We start from the raw sequence: 22137 nt of genomic DNA, 5'->3' as shown, positions 1-22137 counted from the left end.
CCTGTTCCCCTACCCTTCCCTACCTCATCCATCTCCTCATTCTCATGTTGTCTCTAGCCTCCTCTGCCCAAAGCTCCTCATCCCATCAGCCATTCAACTGGACCTTGCAGACATTCCCGGAAAAACGCATTCTCGCTTATAATGTTACTAGTGTCGCTCCCTCCTTTCTCACACACGTCTGCCCTCTTGCTGGAATTTCCTTCCGTCCCGAATGCCAAGTAAACAACATCAGAAAAGCGAAAGTAGGCCACCACTCCTCCTCATCCTGTCGAGGCGGGAATACAGCATGCCTGCTTTCTCGAAACAACCGTCTCCTTGGCCCTCAATTCAACCCTGTGTCTGGTTTTTACATCTGTCCTGCTAGTGCTCGAGGTTGTCATGACCCATCACACTTCTACTGCCCCTCTTGGGGATGTGTGACCATGGCCCATGGATGGTCCGGCGCCCCCAACAGAGACCCGTATCTCTCTCTCCAAGTAGCCAACAATTCCCGTTGGGACTTCATTTGGCTGACAGTAAAAAACCCAAACGACGATACATGGCTGGCCGCTCGCCCCTATGGACTCCGGTTGTACATGAGCAACTATGATCGTGGCGCTTTGTTTGAAATCCAAAAGCGTGTTGTCTCCGCCCCACCCTCTGCTATTGGTCCCAACCACATCCTTAACCCTCCTCCCTCACCCACTGTTCACCTTCTTCTGTCCTCATCTACCCCCCTCAAAATCTCTTCCACCTCGGCCGCCGTCGTCCCTTCTACAAGCCCCACTTCCCCCCCCCCCCGCTTCAGGTATACAACCACATCCTCTCATCCCCTCTAGTCCCTACTTCAAACTCCTAAACGCCTCCTATTCCTCTCTCAATGCCTCCCACCCCAACCTCACTCGCTCTTGCTGGTTGTGTCTTTCCCCCAGCCTCCCCCTCTATGATCCACTTGCTATCCCTTCACCACTCTTTACTTCCTCCACCGACGATTCCCCCTCTTCCTGCAATTGGAATCAATCTACTCATGTCCCACTCACTTTTACGCACATCTCTTCCAAAGGTTTATGCATTCACCCCCGTTCTTCCCACACTCCTAGCCTTACTGCCTGTACCAACTATACCTCCCCAAACATCTCTGCCAAATACTTAGTTCCCCTAAACACCACCCAATGGCTCTGCTCTTCCACCGGACTTACCCCATGCTTATCTGTTGCCACACTTAACAAACCCAAAGAAACGTGTGCTCTCATCCTCCTCACGCCTCGAGTCATCTATCACACTCCTCTACATTTCTTTGAAGCCTTTGACCACACTCAAGAAGCTATTTACCTCCACAAACGCGAACCTATTACTGCTGTACTCACTGTCACTTCCCTCCTAGCTACAGCTGGAGCTGCCACTGGAGTTGCAGCCCTAGCCACACAAGCCTCCGCCCTCCAAAACCTCAGACAAGCAGTAGACTCTGATATCATCTACCTCCGAGATGCAGTCAAATATCTTAAAGACTCCCTCAATTCCCTTTCAGAAGTTGTCCTGCAAAACCGCCGAGGCCTTGACTCCCTCCTCCTCAAAGAAGGTGGCCTATGTGCAGCTCTGGGAGAAGAATGCTGCGTCTATGCCAACTATACCGGTTTAGTAGACTCCAGCTTAAAAAACTTGAAAAAGGTCTCAACCAACGCCGACTTGAACGAGCCCAAACTGCTGGTTCCTGGGGCTTCCTGCAGCCCCTCCTCCCCTATCTCCTCCCGCTAATAACCCCAGTTCTGCTCATCATCCTAGGTCTCACCGTTAGTCCTTGGGCCATTCGACGAATCATCCGCCTTGCCAAAGATCACGCTGACAGTGTATTTTCCTCGTTTGTTCAAATCCATTACCACCGTCTTGCTACCTCTGATCTCGCTCCTCAATCTCGCCCTTGTCCTCGCCCCCCTTCCCACCGTACTTCCCGCCTGTGAAGCTGCTTGCTGTGAAACTCCCTGACCTTAGCCGCCGGCACAGGTTTGTTTCCCTCGGCGTAAAGGGCTTGGGTGCACCCTCCGCCCCCCTTTATTGCTATACGTCTGAGAGTCCTTCGCGGTTAAGCCAGCCACAGCGCTATCCACCCCAAAAAAGCGTGCGCAACATCATGTTAGATATTTCGTCTAGCACCGGCACGCACCGACCCTAAGGGCTATGCATACATTCTGGCCAAATGATATGTCATTTGCCCATCGCCAGTCGATCCTACCCCCTTTTTTCTCTCACCCTCCACAGCCCATCCCTCTACTCTCTCACACCTTTTTTTTATAAAACAAAAGGAGCAATTGTTGCTGCCTCCCTTCACCCCTCCTCCTAGCCTTTGTTATCTCCCTTTTCCAGCCGTTGCTATCCTTCCTGCCAGTCCCGTCCACTTAGCCAACTCATAATCTGCCCCCTTTCTTAATCACCGCCTACTTCATAGCTGCCTGCACAGTTCCGCCTATCCACTACCGCCCCGTAGTTTACCCGCCCCAATTCCTACCCCTCCCTTGACCCGACCTTATATAATCAAGTGTGTTTCCGCAATAAAGTAGACTAGCTCATTCTCACAGGCTGTCTCCGTGGTTTTTACCGCGCGTCCCCCACGCCTAGAGAACCTAGGCCTACGCGCTGGCCTAGGGGCTCACCGCCGAGCCGTGGAAGCCCGCCCGGTCCTCGTAGGTTGCTAACTTAGAATAGCAGCCCACAGCAAGGGTTGCTAACTTGGAATAGCAGCCCACAGCAGGGGTTGCTAACTTGGAATAGCAGCTCACAGAGCTCCCATCTACTATATGGGGGGTCCAGGGTTCAATTCCCAGGGCCTTCTGGTGACAGCAAGCTGGCCTGAGTGGAGAGCTGGACTGAGCAGAGAGCTGGTGTACCAAGATAACACAACAAAAAGAGTCACAGAGGAGAGACAATAAGGGATGCAGCAGTCCAGGTTGCTGAGGGGACACAAGAAATTGATCACCTCTCTCCCACTCCGGAAGGTCCCAGGATTGGTTCCCAGTGCCATCTAAAGAGAAGACAAGGAGTCACAGAGGAATATACAGCAAATGGACACAGGAGCAGACAATGGGGGGAGGGGGGAGGGTTATAAATAAATTGATGTGGGCTATGGGTGGGAAGCTGTTCATCCCTTTGTAGATAACCTAAGCTGTCTGTGACTTGTGGGTGTGGGATGGTAATAGGCTGCCCTTGGTGACCATGGCAACAACTCCAGTTCCAGGAAACAGTTTAACAATGCAAAGTCTATAAACTTTAAATATTCAGGGAAAATGCAAACCAAATGTGCTAAATGCTTATCTAGAATGTATGAAGTCCATGCTAAAAGCTTACCTAAGAGGTGGAAGAATATGCTAATTCAAACCTATTGAGCACTGAAACAAAGAACGATTTAGCCCTTCCTCTGTATAAACGGAACTCAAAATTCTTGTTCGGGGCTCGGGTTTGAAACAGAAAGCTCCCAAGTCCGGCTGGCTGTCAATAAACCATTTTTCCGTCTCAAAATCATTCCTGAGTCCTGGCCTTTCTGTACACAAATAACTGAACCTCTCTCAAATTCTACAACAAAATAAATATATCTTTTAAAAAATGGAATGATATCTCATCATATTCACAGGCCCTGCTCACACACAAAGGGAGAGGATGATGTATGTTTTGTACACCAGGGGGCAGGAATCTTGGTGACCATCTTAGAATTCTGCCTACTATACCTTAGGAAGTTCATCCAATGTTCCATTAAAAAGAAGAAAATCTGTTGTACTCATCTATAAAATGGGCATTGTAATTCTTTAACTCATATGAGTGCTGTGAGGATTTAATGACATAAAGCATGCCAACAATTTTCAGAGCACCTAGTTGCTTGGTCATTCTCAGAGGTGACTTATTAATAAAGGGAAAACACCTAACCCATCCATCGGACTTAGTCAAGCTTTGTATTCCTGCCGTACCAAAACTTAACATATTTCAAGACCACTCCTGTGCCTGTCCTTCTATTCCTCCTCCTAGGACAGCCCAGGTAAATACATGCCTATGTAGGGGAAGAAAAGTTACCATGCCATTCCTGCAGTCCACAAATGTCATTCAACTCTGTATCATTGTGGGTAAAATTCAAATGTTTAAGGGTTTTTTTTTTTGGGGGGGGACACACCCAGAAATCTTATTCTAAATGTTTAAAAATTAGTATAGCACAGAATGCCAGCCAGATGCCAGGAGTTAAAGACCTGTGCTGACCGATTGTGTGTAGGTCCTGTTTCTATCATAAGAGTATTTACCTCTCAAGTGAATTCCCAGGAGAGGTAATTCATTAAGCCATTGCCAGTGAATGCTAGAGATTAAACTACCAGAACATAGGGGAAGAGGTTTTTATTTATTTTTTGTTTTTTTAATAAAAATGCATTAATGTGGTCCACGTCTTAATGTTGGGGAAATAAGAAAAGACTTTCAGAGAATAAAAAGGGGTTGTTACTGAATCCAGCCCACTCTCCTCCCCTTGTGTCTTGTTCTTTTTCCAGGAATACCTCTAACATCTGTTAAGTGAATCCGTGACATTGCTACAGAGCCTTGGTACTGCTCTTGCATACACAAAATGGTAGGAAACTGGCTTTATTAATTAGACCACTTGCCCAATGGAACTATTTGCTTCCATTCATAATTCATTGACATCCTTGCTAAATAAATATTGAGGTATTCACTCATCCCAAGCAATTATCTAAAAGAAGCTACATTTATCACAAGGGTTCATAAACTGGGAGACTAGAGTATAAAAAATTCTAATTAAAGAAAGTCTACTTTTAATAGAAAATGCACCCAATCTCATTCATATGTGTTAAGTACTTACCAGAGCTGGAAATGAGATGCCACCTAAGATGAAAGATTAAAATACAGCGGTAAGTTCTCTCTACTGGAGTGCAGGTATTATAGTGAAACATTAAAAAAGCTTTCTTCACCCATTTCATGATGAACCCATAGGAGCTCTGAGATACTTGTCTTTGCATTCTAAGGCATCCTTATTTTCTTGTTTGCATCTGGATTGCAAACATAGGGCCCCAGTAGTAGTGCCTATGAGAGCCAAGTCTTCTTTCCTATATTAAAAATAGATTCAAGGAACCAAGCATCTGCTCACACCACTTGAGCACCTACCACCTTTCAACATCTGATGAAATTCAGGGTAGGGAGAAAATCAAGACCAACGTGTATTCCAGGAAATCAGAGATCAGAGCTACCCAATAGGAGGTTTTTCTCTCACTTTCAGTTTGCAGAACCTCAAAGGAAATCTTAGCATAAGCACGTCCCTCTTATATCTTTCTGTTTTTGTACAGCCTGTGTCAACTGCAAAGTTAAATAAATCATGCCTAGAAGCATGCAGTTTCTTGCTGAAGTTACCCTCTTCACACGATTATAGCAGACTTCTCTCATGTGAGCTAGGTGCCATTTGGGGTATTGTAACAAAATGTGCCTGTTCACATAATGTAGGCATTTGGGCAGTGATTCAAATAAGTTCTTCCTGTTGCCAAATTGCTTTGCTTTCTTTTATCCCTATGGAAAAACAGGTTCCTTATCATTATTCTCAAAAATATTGAGTACCATCACAAATTCTACTGGTATTTGGTTATGCACAAATATTTGTGCCACAATCAGCCTTGAAACTGTTTAAGAAAATAGTGTTCCACAAAAATATTGTCGTCTCTGGCTCTACCATTGATTTTTTGATTAATACAATGTTTGTAATTTTTCCCAAAGTACCAAAAGACACATTGTGCCTACCTAAAACCTTACATTTTATGAAACATTAAATGATGATATGGAAAATGATGACTCAAAAATTCCATTTTTTTAAAAATAGAGAAATAACAGATCAGAATTTTATTTTTAAGATTTCAGATTCAGATAAAATTAAAATAAATTTACCATCTGTTTTCTGTTCTGAATTCAAAGTCTTTTTAACTGGCCAAACTTAGAGGTGTGGGATGACCTATTATAGAAGTTTGTAAAAGTAAATATTAATAATAATTTTAAAAGGCAGAACCATTCTAATGAAATTGTTTAAAGAATTTCTAAACAGAAGATGCAAGTAAGTGACAGGTGACTATTGCTACAAATCTAGTACTGATTTCATATTTAAAGGTCTGTGTGGTTTAGGAATTTGTACACCACTTCCCTTCTCCTATTTTTGCTTCTATATCTTGAATGGTGAAATAGTATTTTCTGCCTACCATCTGCTACATATAGATATAGCAATTAGTGAAAAAGAGCTTGCTTGGCATTTGGCTTTTTTTTTTTTTTTTGCTAAGGGCTAATCTAAGTGTTGAGTAGTTTTACAGAATTTATTGGTTTAGATGAATGTAGAATTGAAAAAATAGCTCCTTGAGGTCTTTGTAATAGTTGCACCCTACAGTGTATTGTCAGTCACAATTAATATTAGTTAAGAAATGATTATTAAATCTTTTCTGATACATTGCATTGTGTAGAACAGCAGCGTTGCAAGTCTAAATGACAAAACACCAATTTTCTATTGTGAACATGAAGTATTACACAATTATTCTTCATTCTGAAGGCAGTGAATCAACCCTCTGTGAAGGTCTCTACCACTTCTCAGAAACTCAAATGGAATCTCCCAAAGAAATAAATGGCCCGTTTATGGATTTTTTCCCTAGAAATGTATATTTTTGAGGAAATGTGTCTTTTGGATTTCAAAAGATGGCTTACTACTTTATGATGGTGAGTCATTGCAGGATGCCAATTCCTTGCAGAGCAAAATTCAAAGAGATGTTAACACAGTAAAATATTTATAATGATAATGTCTTGAATTTATATATACCTATAGAGTTATATAATCCCATTTAGATGTAAAAGCTCTAAAAGTGAGATGTGGTATACTCATATCCAGATTGAAAGACATAAGTACAGGAATATGTTATATATTTTAAAAATTATCCCTTGAGTTGAAGCTAGATGCCCACAATCTTATCTCCTATGAAATTATTTTCCAACAATCTTTATTTATAGTACTATTTTGGAGAAAAAGTAGCACATTTCTATGAGGCTACCTTCTTTTTTTCCTTTCTTCCTTCCATTTTCCCCCCTGACTTTCACATTCATTATATTCATTGATTTACTTATCCATGTATTCATTCAACAGGTATTTATTGAGCACCAACTACATGTGATACATTGTACTAGGTGCTGAGGATATAGCAGTAAATCAAAGAGGAAGAAGCTCTACTATCCCTGAGGTGGCATTCTAGTAGGTGCAGATGAGGAATAATCTCTTTCTCCCTCTTTGTCTTCACACACACACACACACACACACACACACACACACACACGACAATATTTATGGTATAATTGATGTCAACAACTGCTATTGAAAAAGAAATACTAAACAGGAAAGGGGGGTTGGGAGGGCTACAGGTGGGATACATTAATAATAATATAATTTTAAAATAGAGTTTTCTTTAAGTTCTCGCTGAAGAGATGTAGCCAGGCACTGCACTAGGCAGAGGCAGGAAGGTGAAAAGTTGCACAGCTCCTCACCGTTCAGGTCACCGTGCAATGTGGGGGAAACTTAATAGAGAATGATTAATATGGTAATAGATGTATGGGGTAGACACTGTGGATTTTCTATCTAAAAGCCATGTCCAACCCCTTTCCTTCTTACCTTCCACTATTTAATGGCTGGAAAGGTAAAATACTCAATATTCCAGCCTTCCTTGCAACTCTGGGCAGGGAGGTGGGAGTTAGGTGGTTCTGTTCTGGCCTGCAAGATGCAAGCAGAAGGCAGAAACCTTCTCTTTCCAAACAAGAAGGCAAATCTTATCAGAGAAATTCCATCACCTTTTCCCCATCCTGCCACTGGGAGTACAGATTTGATGCCTGGGGTTTCCACAGGCAGAACCTGTGACCCTGAACGTGAAAACTAAATCACTTGAAGAAGAAAAAGGAATGATGCTGAGTGCTTGAGGACAGTACGTGCAGCTGCCTGAACCTGGACTGCCCTCTGTATCTATTTTCAGGGAAAAATAGGCCCCTATTTCACAGGCCATCATCAAAGAAACTTTCTGTTCCTTGAAATTAACAGCATTCTTCACTAATAAAGGATATGGACTTAGTGCAGGGGAAGGCTCCAGAAGACGTGAACAGCTTAGTTAGGGGAAGCAAAGGGCGTCTTCCCACAGAGGAGATCCAGGAACTGGGTCTTGAAAATAACCAAGGACTTTTGGCAGTGGAGAACTAGGGTATGTGACTGGAAGTGCCTCAAATGTGTGACTGAAACTGCCCCATGGTATCCCTCTGACAGCGGAGCACTTCATGAATGTTCTCAAATGTTTTGTCTCAAGACCTCTTTAGACTCTTAAAACTTACTGGGGAGGTCAAAGAGTTTTTGTTATTTCAGTTGTATCTATGGACATTTACAATATTAAGTTTTAAAATGGAAAATTTTAATTCCTTTAATTATTTTTCAATTATTATTTCTTAAAAATATTACAAAACCCTTACAGACTAACATAAATAACAACTATGTATGAAAACAATGATATTTTCTAAAACAAAAAAAAAATTGAGAAGTTTGACATTTTTATAGTTTTGCAAATTGCTTTAATGTATGACTTAATAGAAGACAGCTGGATTCTCAGATCTGCCTTTGCATTAAATCTATAGTGATAATTGTTATTGTTTTGGCTTAAGTAGAGGGAAAAAAATGACTTCTTACAGACAAGAGGTTGGAAAGAAAGAAGTATTAGAATAACCCTTTTGGATAATTATGGATATTCTTCTTTAATACTTCAGTAAAACTCAACAAGTGGTAGATGTAAAGGTGAGCTGAAATGTGGAATCTGAAATCATATCACTGAACACTTCCTATGATTTTATATTAAAATCTGTTGGTCTAGCTTGAACTTTGGATATTTAACACATGCATTATTTGCTCAATTATGCAGCTGACACATTTAATGCCTTTGGTATTAAAAAAAATCTTATTGGTTATCCTCACTGATCTAACAAAAAAACTTTTTGAGTACTAGAAAACTGTCACTCTCAAAGTGGCTTGTATCAGTTAACCAAATTCTGTTTTTCGCTTGAAATTCAAATTTTATCATTGACAACGAATACTGCCAAATACTTTAATTTTCCTTCAATGATGGTCTCACTTTATGCATTTTGTAGAAAATGTCTGCTAAATTCCCAAATCTGAATAACCATAGTTTGTCTATCAGTTGTTCTTTCAAATACAAATACTGTTCCATGAAAAAAAGCTACTAGTTCAGCTTGCAAATCAAGCAATACCATTAACGTTTATCCTTCAAAGAACTATCCTTCTTTGGTTTGTAGCGGAAGTATATCACATGCACACCTCCCATTTCATCACACAAAATAATAAAAAGACGCGTTCTAGGGTCAAGATTTAATACAATTAATGTTTTTACTGCTTTATTAAGAACATATTTAAGTGAAACCAGCATTTTTTACTGCATGTCTGTGGCGGTAAAAAATATATAATGCCTATTAATATAGTTTGGAGCCACTTGATTCAATCTAAGTCATCAGCAGTGTCACTCATCATTGCTTTTGTACCAACAGAACAAATGCAGTGTAAGAGGCAGAAAACATCTTTATGTTATTACAAAAGTAGTTTTGACCTTGCAGCTGGAAAAGGTCTCAGGGGTTCCCAGTGACCTCTGAGCATATTTTGAGAAAGCTGCTGCAGAAATGTGATTCTCAAACTAGAGCATATGCCAGTATCACTTGCAGGAATTATTAAAACACAGATTGGGGAACCTCACCCCCACAGTGTTTGATTCAGTAGGTCTGGAGAGGGGCCCAAGAATTTACGTTTTTAACAAGTTCTCAGTTGATCAGGAACTGCTTGTAGGAGAACACAATTTGAGAACCAGTGCTGTAGAAGAAAGTAAATCCAGCTCTTTAATATACAAATTATCTCTTATTTAAAAGTTTAGATCCATTTCTATGCTGTTATAAGCATGTCTTTATAATATCTTTATACAATCTAGCATTACATTTTGCACAAAATTGACATTAAGTCACTAATTCAGTAATTATTGAGCAGTGTTATTTCCAGGAATATCTTTTTAGACTGGCAACTTGGAAGAAGATAGGATATTATAATATACCATGACATGTTACTAGGGTACTTGATGTACCATTTCTAATCAAGGTTATCAATGAGTTACACATAAGATAGTGCATATGATTTAGAGTATTATATCACTTTTGGCTCTCCATTTTCTGAAACATTTGTGGAGCCAGCAATGAAATGAATGCTTGTTTATGTCTTACAGTACACAGAAATACTGCTTTTGAGGAAAGGCATTTTTTGGTGCAGAGCCCATATCTCTTTCAATGTCCTCAGTTTCCAGTAAAAATGAATTAACCCACCAACTTATATTCCCTGTCAAGAAAATCTCTCTGAAATAAAGAAGGGCTGCTTATCAAAGTTTTAGAACTGGTCTTCAAGGTGACATGTCTGTGTAACTTTAAAGCTCATTTCAAGTTAAGAAGTTTGATGGATGAGAAGCGGTAAAGTAGACAAGCTCTCATTTCAAATATCAAAATACCTCAAAATGCCCATGCTTTAATTACTTTTATTAAACTGCATATTTTAGATGCATTGAGCTCAGAAAAAGATGGTTAAGTGTCATGAAAAATTGAAAATGTATTCGTATTTCTGCAATGATGAAGTGACATTGCATTTCTCAGGAGTCTGCTGTTAGCTGGTTGTTCAAAATTTATTGGCATGATATCCCAGTGAGCCCCAATGTCAATCAACTTTATTGAATATTTGTTTTCTTCTAAGGAAAACAACACAGAAGTGAGATATACTAATAATTAAGTGCTTGAATGAATATCAAAAGAAGCAATTTTTAGGTGTCTAATTATTATTTTGTGTGATGAAATGGGAGGTGTGCGTGTGATATACTTCCGCTACAAACCAAAGAAGGATAGTTCTTTGAAGGATAAACGTTAATGGTATTGCTTGATTTGCAAGCTGAACTAGTAGCTTTTTTTCATGGAACAGTATTTGTATTTGAAAGAACAACTGATAGACAAACTATGGTTATTCAGATTTGGGAATTTAGCAGACATTTTCTACAAAATGCATAAAGTGAGACCATCATTGAAGGAAAATTAAAGTATTTGGCAGTATTCGTTGTCAATGATAAAATTTGAATTTCAAGCGAAAAATAGAATTTGGTTAACTGATACAAGCCACTTTGAGAGTGACAGTTTTCTAGTACTCAAAAAGCGGTGGGTAAATGTTGGAAAATTATGGGGTTCAAAGAGGGCTGTGTGAAGACACACTGATTGTCTATTACTGATCCCCAAGCCTTCTTAGAAATTGACATTTTATGCTTACCACCAGAGATGAGGGGGAAAGCCTTCAATGATCAAAAAAATTAATTCCATAAAACTTTAAAAATAAGTATTGAATGTGTAAGCAACAGAAAGAACTTTTTAAAAATAGCCTATGTCTATGTTAATCAGAAAATGTAATCAAACTAGTTTATTCTGTGATAAAAATATTAGACTTGACATTTAGCATTAATTATGTTATCTAAGCTTGTAGATTTCATTCTTTATTTGAATGTGTTAATTCAGGTGCCTTGTGCTTGGCACTGTGTAGGTAGTATGAGAGTATGAATAAACGGGGAAAAAAAAGAAGACCCCTAACCAATTTGAGGTCAATAACTATGACTTTACTGCAATATGGATGGAACTCTAGACTGGAATGATTAAATGTAACTTATCTGTAATATAATTAGATTATTGACTTACATGAAAAAAAACCAGTATCAAAGAAGATCTGTATAGAGCTCGGAAAAATGGAAGAAAATACGAATTTAGAGTGTTGTTAGATTTCTGAAGGGAAAGAAATAAGAGAACATCCATATTTAAATGTTCCAATCTCTTGAGCAGTATGCTGAATTTCGGGACCTGGACTAGGCTTGCATATGGGCTGGGAAAATTAGATATTACCAATATTGAACTTTTGCTCTGATTCCTACTAATCTTTGGGTTCCCTAAATCTAGGAAAGGTAGGCTTTGCATAATTAAGTGAAAGTTTTTATCTCCTGTAAGATACATTTCCCTCATTTAACATTATAATTGAAATACTGGTTTATGTATTGATCTCTTATAAGTTTTGTTAGTGTAAGAAAGTTCTCTAAACCTATTCACTTCTAAGTTTATAAAAATCGAGCTTCTAGGAACCCAGTTCTTTCACACGATGACACCACAAAAATCCATTACAACCAGTGAAGTCCTAACTTAACAGGCTTACTAAAATTTTGCTCTAAGGTCATTATTATCAACATCTAATGATATATCTGCAGCATATAATTTCAGAAACCCAGGATAAATATTAAAGTTTCATTTGCATACCTATCTAGGATTTAAATGGCATTTGTGTACACATGCTTCATGGGGTAGAATTTAGGGTTTTGCATTCACATTATTGCAAAGATAAGTAAGTCTCCCCTGCACTTCCACTCCAGAAAGGGCAAAGGAAAAATTCATACACAGAAAAGTAATGCCATAAATTATGACGTCCTTTGGTCAAGTTCCCTGAAAGAGTTCTTTGGAATCATGGGCACCTTAAGTCACTCTGCTCTTATCTGTCCTTCCTAGGTTGTCTTGAGAAGTAGCCCTACAGGTCTTCAAAATCAGTGGCTGCAATATCTTGCTTCCACTACAGTAAAGAAATAGCTGCTTTGTACTATTGCAGCAAGCCACTGTTTATAACCCACTAACTGGGCATAGTTCTCAGGAGTTGATGCTGCTTGTTGGAGGTAGTACTATGTGATACAAATAGTAGGTAAGGTTCTGATAAACTCCCTACTCAGACATCATGGAGTTATGACACTTAAGGACTAGTGTGGACCTTAGGGCTTATCTTAGGAAATGACAAACAGGTTTCAATTTCTAGGCTATTTCCACATGATTGATAGTAGCTGCCAACACAGAGGTGATACTCTGTTGAGAAAAATCAGAATCAGTGACTAGACTCTGTAGTCAAGAGTGCCATATTGATCAGTCATGTATGTCATGTGTGTAATAAAAGGGGGGGTGCTTTTTGACTTGCCTACAAATATAACCCATTCCTAGTCTTGTTCAGCAACTCATTTTACAGTTGGGGAAAATGGGGTTTAGAGGGATGAACTGCCTCTATTTTGGTTTGCCTCTACAATGAGTCATTCTGGGAAGGCAAAAGAATCATTGGTTTCCAAAACTTGGGAATAGCTGATATTTCATTACTTTTTTCACCATGAAAAATTTATTTTATTCTACTTTATTTTGGAGTTACTGGGGATTAAACCCCGGTCCTTGTGCATAGGAAGCAGGCACTAAATCACTGAGTTACATCCACTCTCCCACTATGAAAAATTTTAAAAGCAGCACTTACTTGAAGTTCTGTTGGATCTGACAGTCCAAAGTTTCTTAGATATGCAGTAGTTATAATGACCTTGAGCCTAGATTTCAGTTGTAGTGGATATTTAGGAGATGAAGTATTTTATGTCAATAAATTGCTATGTTGTTCAATTCAGTTCCAAAAGATTATAAAGATTACATTGGCAAATGATTATATGTAATGAGGAAATAAGGGATGATTTTTGACGAACTTTGGTAGTATATGAAGATGAATATTTGTTAATGGACTTTGAATGCCATGAAGGATTTTGGAATAATTCATATAGACCAGAGTTACTCAACCTTAGAACTACTGACATTTTGAGCCACATAATTCTTTGTTGTGGGGGCTCTTTTGGACATCATAAGATGTTTAGCAGCATCCTTGACTTCTCTCCACTAGATTCTACTAGTACTACACCCCCAGTTGTGACAACCAAAAATATCTCTAGATGTTGTCAAATGTCTAGTGGAGAACTGCTGATCTAACTACATCAGTAGTTAGAAGCTTCTGAGAATTAAGAATGGAAATATATGATGAGAGATTTTAGGAAAATTAATCTATCGTCAGTAGCAGGATGGATTATTTATTTAAAATTTTATAACTCATCTGTTCATAACATAGAGTGTTTTAAATGAATAGTTTAAAAAGAGGAGAGTAAAAGAAGAAATGCCTTTTAGAAAGCCATTTCATTTCTTTCTTTGTTCATTAAAGATATTTATTGACCACCCAATATAACTCAGACACTGGGGATAACAGGATGACATATATGATTCCTGCACATATGGAGCCTACAGTCTCAAGGAAAAGGCAACTTAATAAGCAATCACAATCAAGTTCTTAAGAATTAGCAAACATCCCAATCACCTGGAAGTCTTGTTAAATAACAGACTGCTGGGCCATCCCAAGTGCTACTGATTCCGTAGGTCTGGGTAAGGCCAGAGAACATATATTCTAACACATTCCCGGGTAATGTTGCAGCACAAGGAACACACTTCAATGGAGTGTCCTATGATAAGGCAACTACCAATTCCAACAGGAGTTCACCTGAAGGATGTATATGATTCAGCTACATGAATAGGTGGGGGGAAACCTTGATACCAAGGGAATTTTTTTTCTAGGCAGAAGCCTAGAACTGAGAACCAAGGTAGCATATAAAAAGTTCTATTCCCCATATATTTTTAAAGAAGATAGTTATTATTAAAGCTTGTGACATTATGTCAATATTTATCATGCATGGACCTTCATCTTAGCAAACATAAAGCTATGTTTTCTGGACATGCAAACACATACAGAAATATTAAGATGAAACCTTTGTATTCTATTTACCATACTGTATTTTAATTGTCTGTTTATTTGCATGCCTTTCCAACTGGATTGGGTATAGAGCTTGGGCCTGTCTTTTAATTTTATCCTAGTGCCCACTCCATTGTCTGGCACAGTATAACTAATCTGTGTTGAGGGCATCTTTTTGCCTGGATAACAATAGAGACATATTGATCATATATTTATTTTCTTTAGTCTTTGTTTTCTACTCACCATGCCCAATATTTTCATATTCAGGTAACTACTTTGAAAATACTGACATAGTCAAGACTGCCTGAAACTATATTAATACATACCTCTCCATCATTACCATTTTTCCAGTGATGTGCTAAGGATGTTCACAGAGTCTTTATATGCTAATGGCATCTCTGCTCGTCTGCTCAGAATCTCTCTATCAGAGAAACTTAGGGACAGGCAGGAAGTTTTGGGTTTGTTTTTTTTTTAAGGAGGTACCAGGTATTGAACCTTGGACTTCGTACGTGTGAAGCAGGCACTCAACCCCTGAACTACACTGCTCCCTGCACAGGGTCTTATAAATGCAAAAACCTGGTAAAAATAAAAAGCTAAATCAGAGATAAACTGAACTTTAAACATAGAGTATTTAGAAGTGACTTTAATAATTGTCTTCTCCAATATCCATCTTACGACAGATGACAAAAAGCCAAATATAACAGGCTCAATAATTTGCTCAGAGCATAAAACTAGTTTGGCAGCATCTGGGGTATGAATCCAGGTCTTCAAAGCCTAATCAAGTACTTTTATCTTAAGAATAAACTATATTAACTACTGCTGGCAACTAACAAAAAATTCTACTATTTCTAAACAGGGCTCGATCTGCCACACACCCCCCTGTGCCCCTCTGGCAAGGCATCTCCTCTGTGCACCGAGATACGTATATGTAGATAAGGGAAGAGGGATCCCATTCGTTCTTGGGAAGACAAATAATATACCCCATTCTCTGAAATGTCTGACTTTTATGGGAATACTTTAAGGATGGTGGAATTTAGTATTCTGTTCCTCTCTTAGCATCATAATCTTTACCAACCTCATTCTTGTTGGAATGTAAAGTTTCTGATAGCTTGTTTAAATTGCTCTCTATTCCAAATACTTTAGAATTCCCTTGCAATTCTCCAAAAGGTTAATTGTGCAATATTTTGGTTTTTTGTTTATTTTTAGCCTTATTTTGTACATTTAATAATTAAAAATATAAACAATAATTAAAAACAAAAACAGTTGAATAGAAACATACATTTCTCAATTAAATGTAGTGAGTACATATAAAATTTTTATTTTTGGATTTATACAATATTTACACAATATATTTGTTTTTTGAAAGCATATTGCAAATGATTGCAGTTAACAGTAACTCAAACTATTAAGATAATAATAACACTTTGTACTTATCAGGAGCTTTTCCTCACCAGGGATCACAATGCTTTTCAACACACTCTCCAAGATCCTCAGATCCAGCCTGCTGAAATAAAGCTCAAGCTTTTATGTCTCAAAGGGAATCCTTTACTCGTAATCAGATAATCAGCTCACATTTTGCTTCTTTGCTCTTTTAATTTCATAGTGATGCTTCTCCATTAAATCTATAAGGGCATTTTTTCATTTGAATATTAAAATCTGGAACTTTTGGAAATTGGGAAGGTTGCTTTTTAACAACCAGTCACATTCTTTGCTTTTGAAATTCAATAATCAAAACATTTTCCTTTGCATCTTTGGTTTTCTTGTTCTCCTCAGGCGTTATCTGAATTTCTTAAAACGCAGTTGCCATGGATGTAGCTTATAAAAATGCTCTCGCATTTTGCGATTTCAAATGGTAGAAAAGACGTTGCTAGAACAAAGTCCTTTTCCAGCTCTTCGCTTCATTAGCCAGTCTGAAGGGCCTATCCAAAGGCCAAGGCCTTGAATGGTTAGGTTATCACAACGAAAACCTCCTCACCAAGGAACCTACTTCAGCTAAGAGACCCCTTGGTGCCTGTGTGTGGATGATGAAAAAGAACAAAAGCTCCAGCCCATTCAAAGAGGAAGCATTCACCCCATCAGGCTGCTTTGTAAAGCAGGGTTAGCATGTGCTTAAAGCACAACAGAACTGAGGAAATAATTTGCCTCAGTGTTATTACAAACAGTAAAAATCCATTCCAATTGGAGGAGACTGGCTTTGCATTCAGATGCATCAAAGTAATTAATAAGAGTATCACAAATGTGAAGGCGTTCTGCCTTATTACAGATGGACTTAAGGGTACAGGTCTAGTGTCTTTGGATGAGTAACCTGTTTTTTTCAGTTTTGGCGATATCCTTGGTATTAATAAAAGAAACAGTAAAGTGATCAAATGACAGAATAATCTTCTTTAATAATTTATCCAGCTCAATAAATACATTTTGATAAGTATCATGAGGTCTTAAAATTTTACTCCTCCAAGCACACAGTAAGAGAAAGATAAGAAGAAAGGTTTATTGTTCATCCTTGCAGGTAGACATTTAAAAAGTTATTTGCCAAGTTAACATAAATCATAAACCCTTTTGATCTTCCCTCAGTGTAAGAGAAAGAAAATGAATTACAAATATTTGTGTAATGTCTAATGCTCCAGGTGGAATGGTTGTGAACTACTGAGACCTACATAAAAATAGCAAGATACCAGCTATGTTTTTTTTTCTTTTACTATTTTTATTGGAGAAGTTGAAGATTTACAGAAATATCATTCAGAAAATACAGGGTTCCCATATACCACCCCCTCACACACACAGTTTGTCCAAATAATAACAATTTACATTAGTATGGCAGCTTTGTTAAAATCAATGAAACAATATTACTATAATTATACCACCACCAATAGTCCAGAGTTTACATTTGGGTTCACAGTTTGTGTAGTATAGGTCTGATTTTCCTTAAATTTTATTCTAGTGACATATATACATGCTTAAATTTCTCCTTTTAACCACATTCAAGTATAATTCGGTGGACTGAAAGAGAATAACAGTTATATAGGAAAGGGGAAGAATAGAGAGTTTGAGAGATAACTACTAAGGGGTAGGGTTTTTGTTTGTTTTATTATTATTTGGAGCATTTCAAACTCTCAAATATTGATTGAAGTGATGAATGCACAACTCCATGATTTTACCAAATACCACTAATTATACACCTTGGATGGATTGTATGCTTTATGAATACGTTTCAATAAAATTGATTTTATATATATATGTGTGAACATATATAAATTTCAGTGGTATTAATTTCATACAGATGCTACCATCACCACCATCCATTATCAAAACTTTTCTTTTACCCACTAAACATTAACTCCCCATTCCCAAGCCACATCCCAGCCCCTGGTAACTAGTATTCTAGTTTCTGACTCTATGAATTTCTTTATTCTAATTCTTTCATATTAGTGAGATTCTGCAATATTTGCCCTTTTGTGTATGGCTTATTTCACTCAACCTGATGTTCTCAAGGCTCACCCATGTTGTCACATGTATCAGAATTTCATTCCTTTATACAGGAATAGTATTCCATTGTATGTATATACCATATTTTATCCATTTACGGGTTGATTGACACTTGACTTGCTTCCACCTTTTGGCAACTGTAAACAAGGCCTCTATGAACATTGGTGTACACATATCTGTTAGAGTCCTTGCATTCAATTCTTTTGGGTAAATACCTAGAAATAGTATGGCCAACTCTTGTGGAAATTCTATGCTTAGGTTTCTGAGGAACTGCCAAACTATCTTCCACAGCATCTTCATCATTTTACATTCCCAAGGGCAATGAATGAGTATTCCTATTTTCTCCACAACATTTGCATCACTTGCAGTTTTCCGTGTGTGTTTTTTTTAATTAGTAGGTGCTTATGGGTGTGAAATGGTATGTCATTGTGGTTTTGATTTTCATTTCCCTAATAGCTAATTATGTTGAACATCTTCTCATATGCTTTTGTCTATCATTTGGAGAAATTCTATTCAAACATTTTGCCCATTTCATTTTTTAATTGGGTTGAACTTGTCTTTTTGTTGTTGAGTTGTAGGATTTTTGAATATATTCTGAATTTTAAATCATTATTGAAGATGTGATTTCCAAATATTTTCTCCCATTCTGTAAATTGTCTTTTCACTTTCATGATGAAGTCCTTCTTTACACAAAAGTTTTAAATTTTGATGCAGTCCCATTCATCAATTTTTTTCTTTCTTTTGTCTCTTATGATTTTGGTTTAGGTCTAAGAAACAATTGCCTAATATAAAGTCCTGAAGATGCATTTTCCTTGACTTTCTTCTAGAAGTTTTACAGTTAAGGATCATCTATTTAGGTTTTTGATCAATTTTTTTTCTTTTAATAATTTAATTCATAGACCATATATAATCCATCCAAAGTATACAAACAGTGGCTTTCAGTATAATCAAAGAATTGTCCGCAATTCACTATAATCAATTTTAGAACATTTTCATTACTCCAATAAGAAAAATCTCACACCCCTTATACTATTATTGATCTATAACACTAGCATTGGTATAGTACCTTTATTACAATTAATGAAGAAATATTACAATATTACTGCTAACTATAGTTCATAGTTTACATTAGTTGTATCTTTTACACATACCACAATATTACTAACACCTTATAGTGATATACATTTGTTTTAGTTCATGGAAGAACATTCTTGTATTTCTACTATTAAACTCATTGATTATCTACAACTGGGTTCATTATATTAAGTAGTCTCAACTTTATCCTCTACCTTTCCCTTTCTTGACATTTAGCACCATAAACCTCCCTTTTCAGCCACAATCATATCCATCAATCAGCACTGTTGATACAAGAATGTGTTTCCATCATCTCTATCCATTTCTAAACATTTATAATCAAACTTATTAAAATTTTACAGACATTGAGGGTCAGCTCTCCATTCTCAATCCTCATTCTATCTCCTGGTAAACCTGTGCTCTAGATTTCAACTCCAATAGTTTACTCATTTTAATTAGTTCATATTAGTGAAGTTATATAATATGTGTCCTTTTGTGTTTGGCTTATTTCACTTAGCGTAATGTCTTCAAGATTCATTGATGTTTTCACATGCATCAGGATTTCATTCCTTCTTACAGCTGAGTAATATTCCGTCATATGTATATACCACAATTTGTTTATCCATTCATTGGTTACTGGACACTTGGGTTGCTACCATCATTTGGCATTTGTGATAATGCCGCTGTTAACATCGGTGTGATAATGCCGCTGTTAACATCGGTGTGAAAAAGACTGTTCAATTCCCTGTTTTCAGTTCTTTTGAATATATTCCTTTTTTAAAATGTATTTTTTATTTATTTTTAAAAGATACATAGATCACACAAAATGTTACCTTAAAAAATATAAGAGATTTCCATATGTCCCATTCCCACACCTCCCACTTTTCTCACATCAACAACTTCTTTCATTAGTGTGGTACATTCATTGCATTTGATGAATATATTTTGGAGCACTGCTACATAGCCTGGATTATAGTTTACAGAAAAAGAGGTGTAATATGGGGGCATTTTCAGGACTTGGAGTTGTCCTGAATGATATTGCAGGGACACATGCAGGATATTATATATCCCACCATACCCACTGAATGAACTGGGAGAGAGTATAAACTGAATATATTTCCAGTAGCAGGATTGCTGGATAATATAGCATTTCTATATTTAGCTTCCGGAGGAGCCATCAAACTGTTTCACAGCTGCTGTGCCATTCTACATTCCCACCAACAGTTAAGGAGTCTTCCTACTTCTCTACATCTTCTTCAACACTTACAGTTTTCTGTTTTTTTAATAGTGGCCAGTCTAGAGGTGGGAAATGATACCTCATTATAGTTTTGATTTGCATTTCACTAATAGTGATGTTGAACATCTTTTCATGTTCTTTTTAGCTATTTGTATTTCCTCTTTGGAAAAATGTCTATTCAAGTCTTTTGCCCATTTTTTAATTGGTTGTCTTTTCATTGTTGAGTTAAGGATCTCTTTATGTATTCTGGATATTAAACCTTATCAGATATATGGTTTTCAAATATTTTCTCCCATTGAGTAGGCTGCTTTTCTTCCTTCATAAAGTTATTTGAAGCACAAAAATTTTTAATTTTGAGGCGGTCCATTTATCTATTATTTCTTTTGTTGCTTGTGCTTTGGTGTAAGGTCTAAGAAATTAACTCCAACCACAAGATCTGAAGATTTGTCCCTACATTTTCTTCTAGGAGTTTTATGGTTCTGGCTCTTATATTTAGGTCTTTGATCCATTTTGAGTTAATTTTTATATATGGTATGAGGTAGTTATACATATGGACATCCAGTTTTCCCAGAACTATTCGTCAAGAGACTACTTTTTTCCCTATTGAGTGGTTTGGGAGATTTGGGTCCTCTTACTCTGCCATGTGAATTTGATGATTGGTTTTTCCTTTTTGCAAAGAAAGCTATTGGAAACTTGATTGGGATTGTATTGATCAGTAAATTGATTTGGGTAGAATTGACGTATTAATAATATTTAGTCTTTCAATCCATGAACACAGAAAATCATTCCATTTAGTTAGGTCTTCTTTTATTTCTTTTTAGCAATGTTTTGTAATTTTCCATGTATAGTGCTTTGCATTCTTAATTAAATTTATTCCCTATTTATTTGATTCTTTTAGTTGCTTTTGTAAATGAATTTTTTTTCTTCATTCCTTCTTCAGATTATGCATTACAAGTGTATAAAAACACTTTTGCTCTTGCTTGTTGATCTTGTACTCCACTACTTTGCTGAATTAATTTATTAGCTCTCATTGCTTTGTTGTGGATTTTTCAGGATTTTCTATGTATAAGATCATGTTATCTGTAAATAGGAATATTTCACTATTTTCTTTCCAATTTTAATGCCTTTTATTTCCTTTTTCTTCTTTCTGCCCTTGAATAACAGTGGCGGCAATAGTCAGCCTTGTCTTGTTCCTGGTTTTAGAAGAAAAGCTTTCAGTCTTTCGCCATTGAATATGATGTTAGTTATGAGTTTTTCAAATATGCCCTTTATCATGTTGAGAAAATTTCTTTCTCTTCCTAGTTTTCTAAGTGTTTTTATCAAAAAAGGGTGCTGGATTTTGTCAAATGTTTTTATGAACCAATTGAGCTGGTCATGTGGTATTTTCTTCCTTCATTCTATTAACAGTGTATAATACATTAATTGGTTTTCTCATGTTGACCCATATTTGCATACCTGGAATAAATCCTGCTTGATCAAGGTGCATAATTCTTCAAATGTACTGTTGGATTTGTTTGCTATTATTTTGTGGAGGATTTTTGCATCTGTATTCATAAGGGATATTGGTCTGTACTTTTCTTGTAGTATCTATCTGGCTTTGGGATGAGGGTGATGTTGGCCTCATAGGATGAGTTAG

Source organism: Dasypus novemcinctus, chromosome 15 (assembly GCF_030445035.2).
Source record: "Dasypus novemcinctus isolate mDasNov1 chromosome 15, mDasNov1.1.hap2, whole genome shotgun sequence".
Classification (NCBI taxonomy): Eukaryota; Metazoa; Chordata; class Mammalia; order Cingulata; family Dasypodidae; genus Dasypus; species Dasypus novemcinctus.
Note: the sequence above shows the minus strand (reverse complement) of the source record.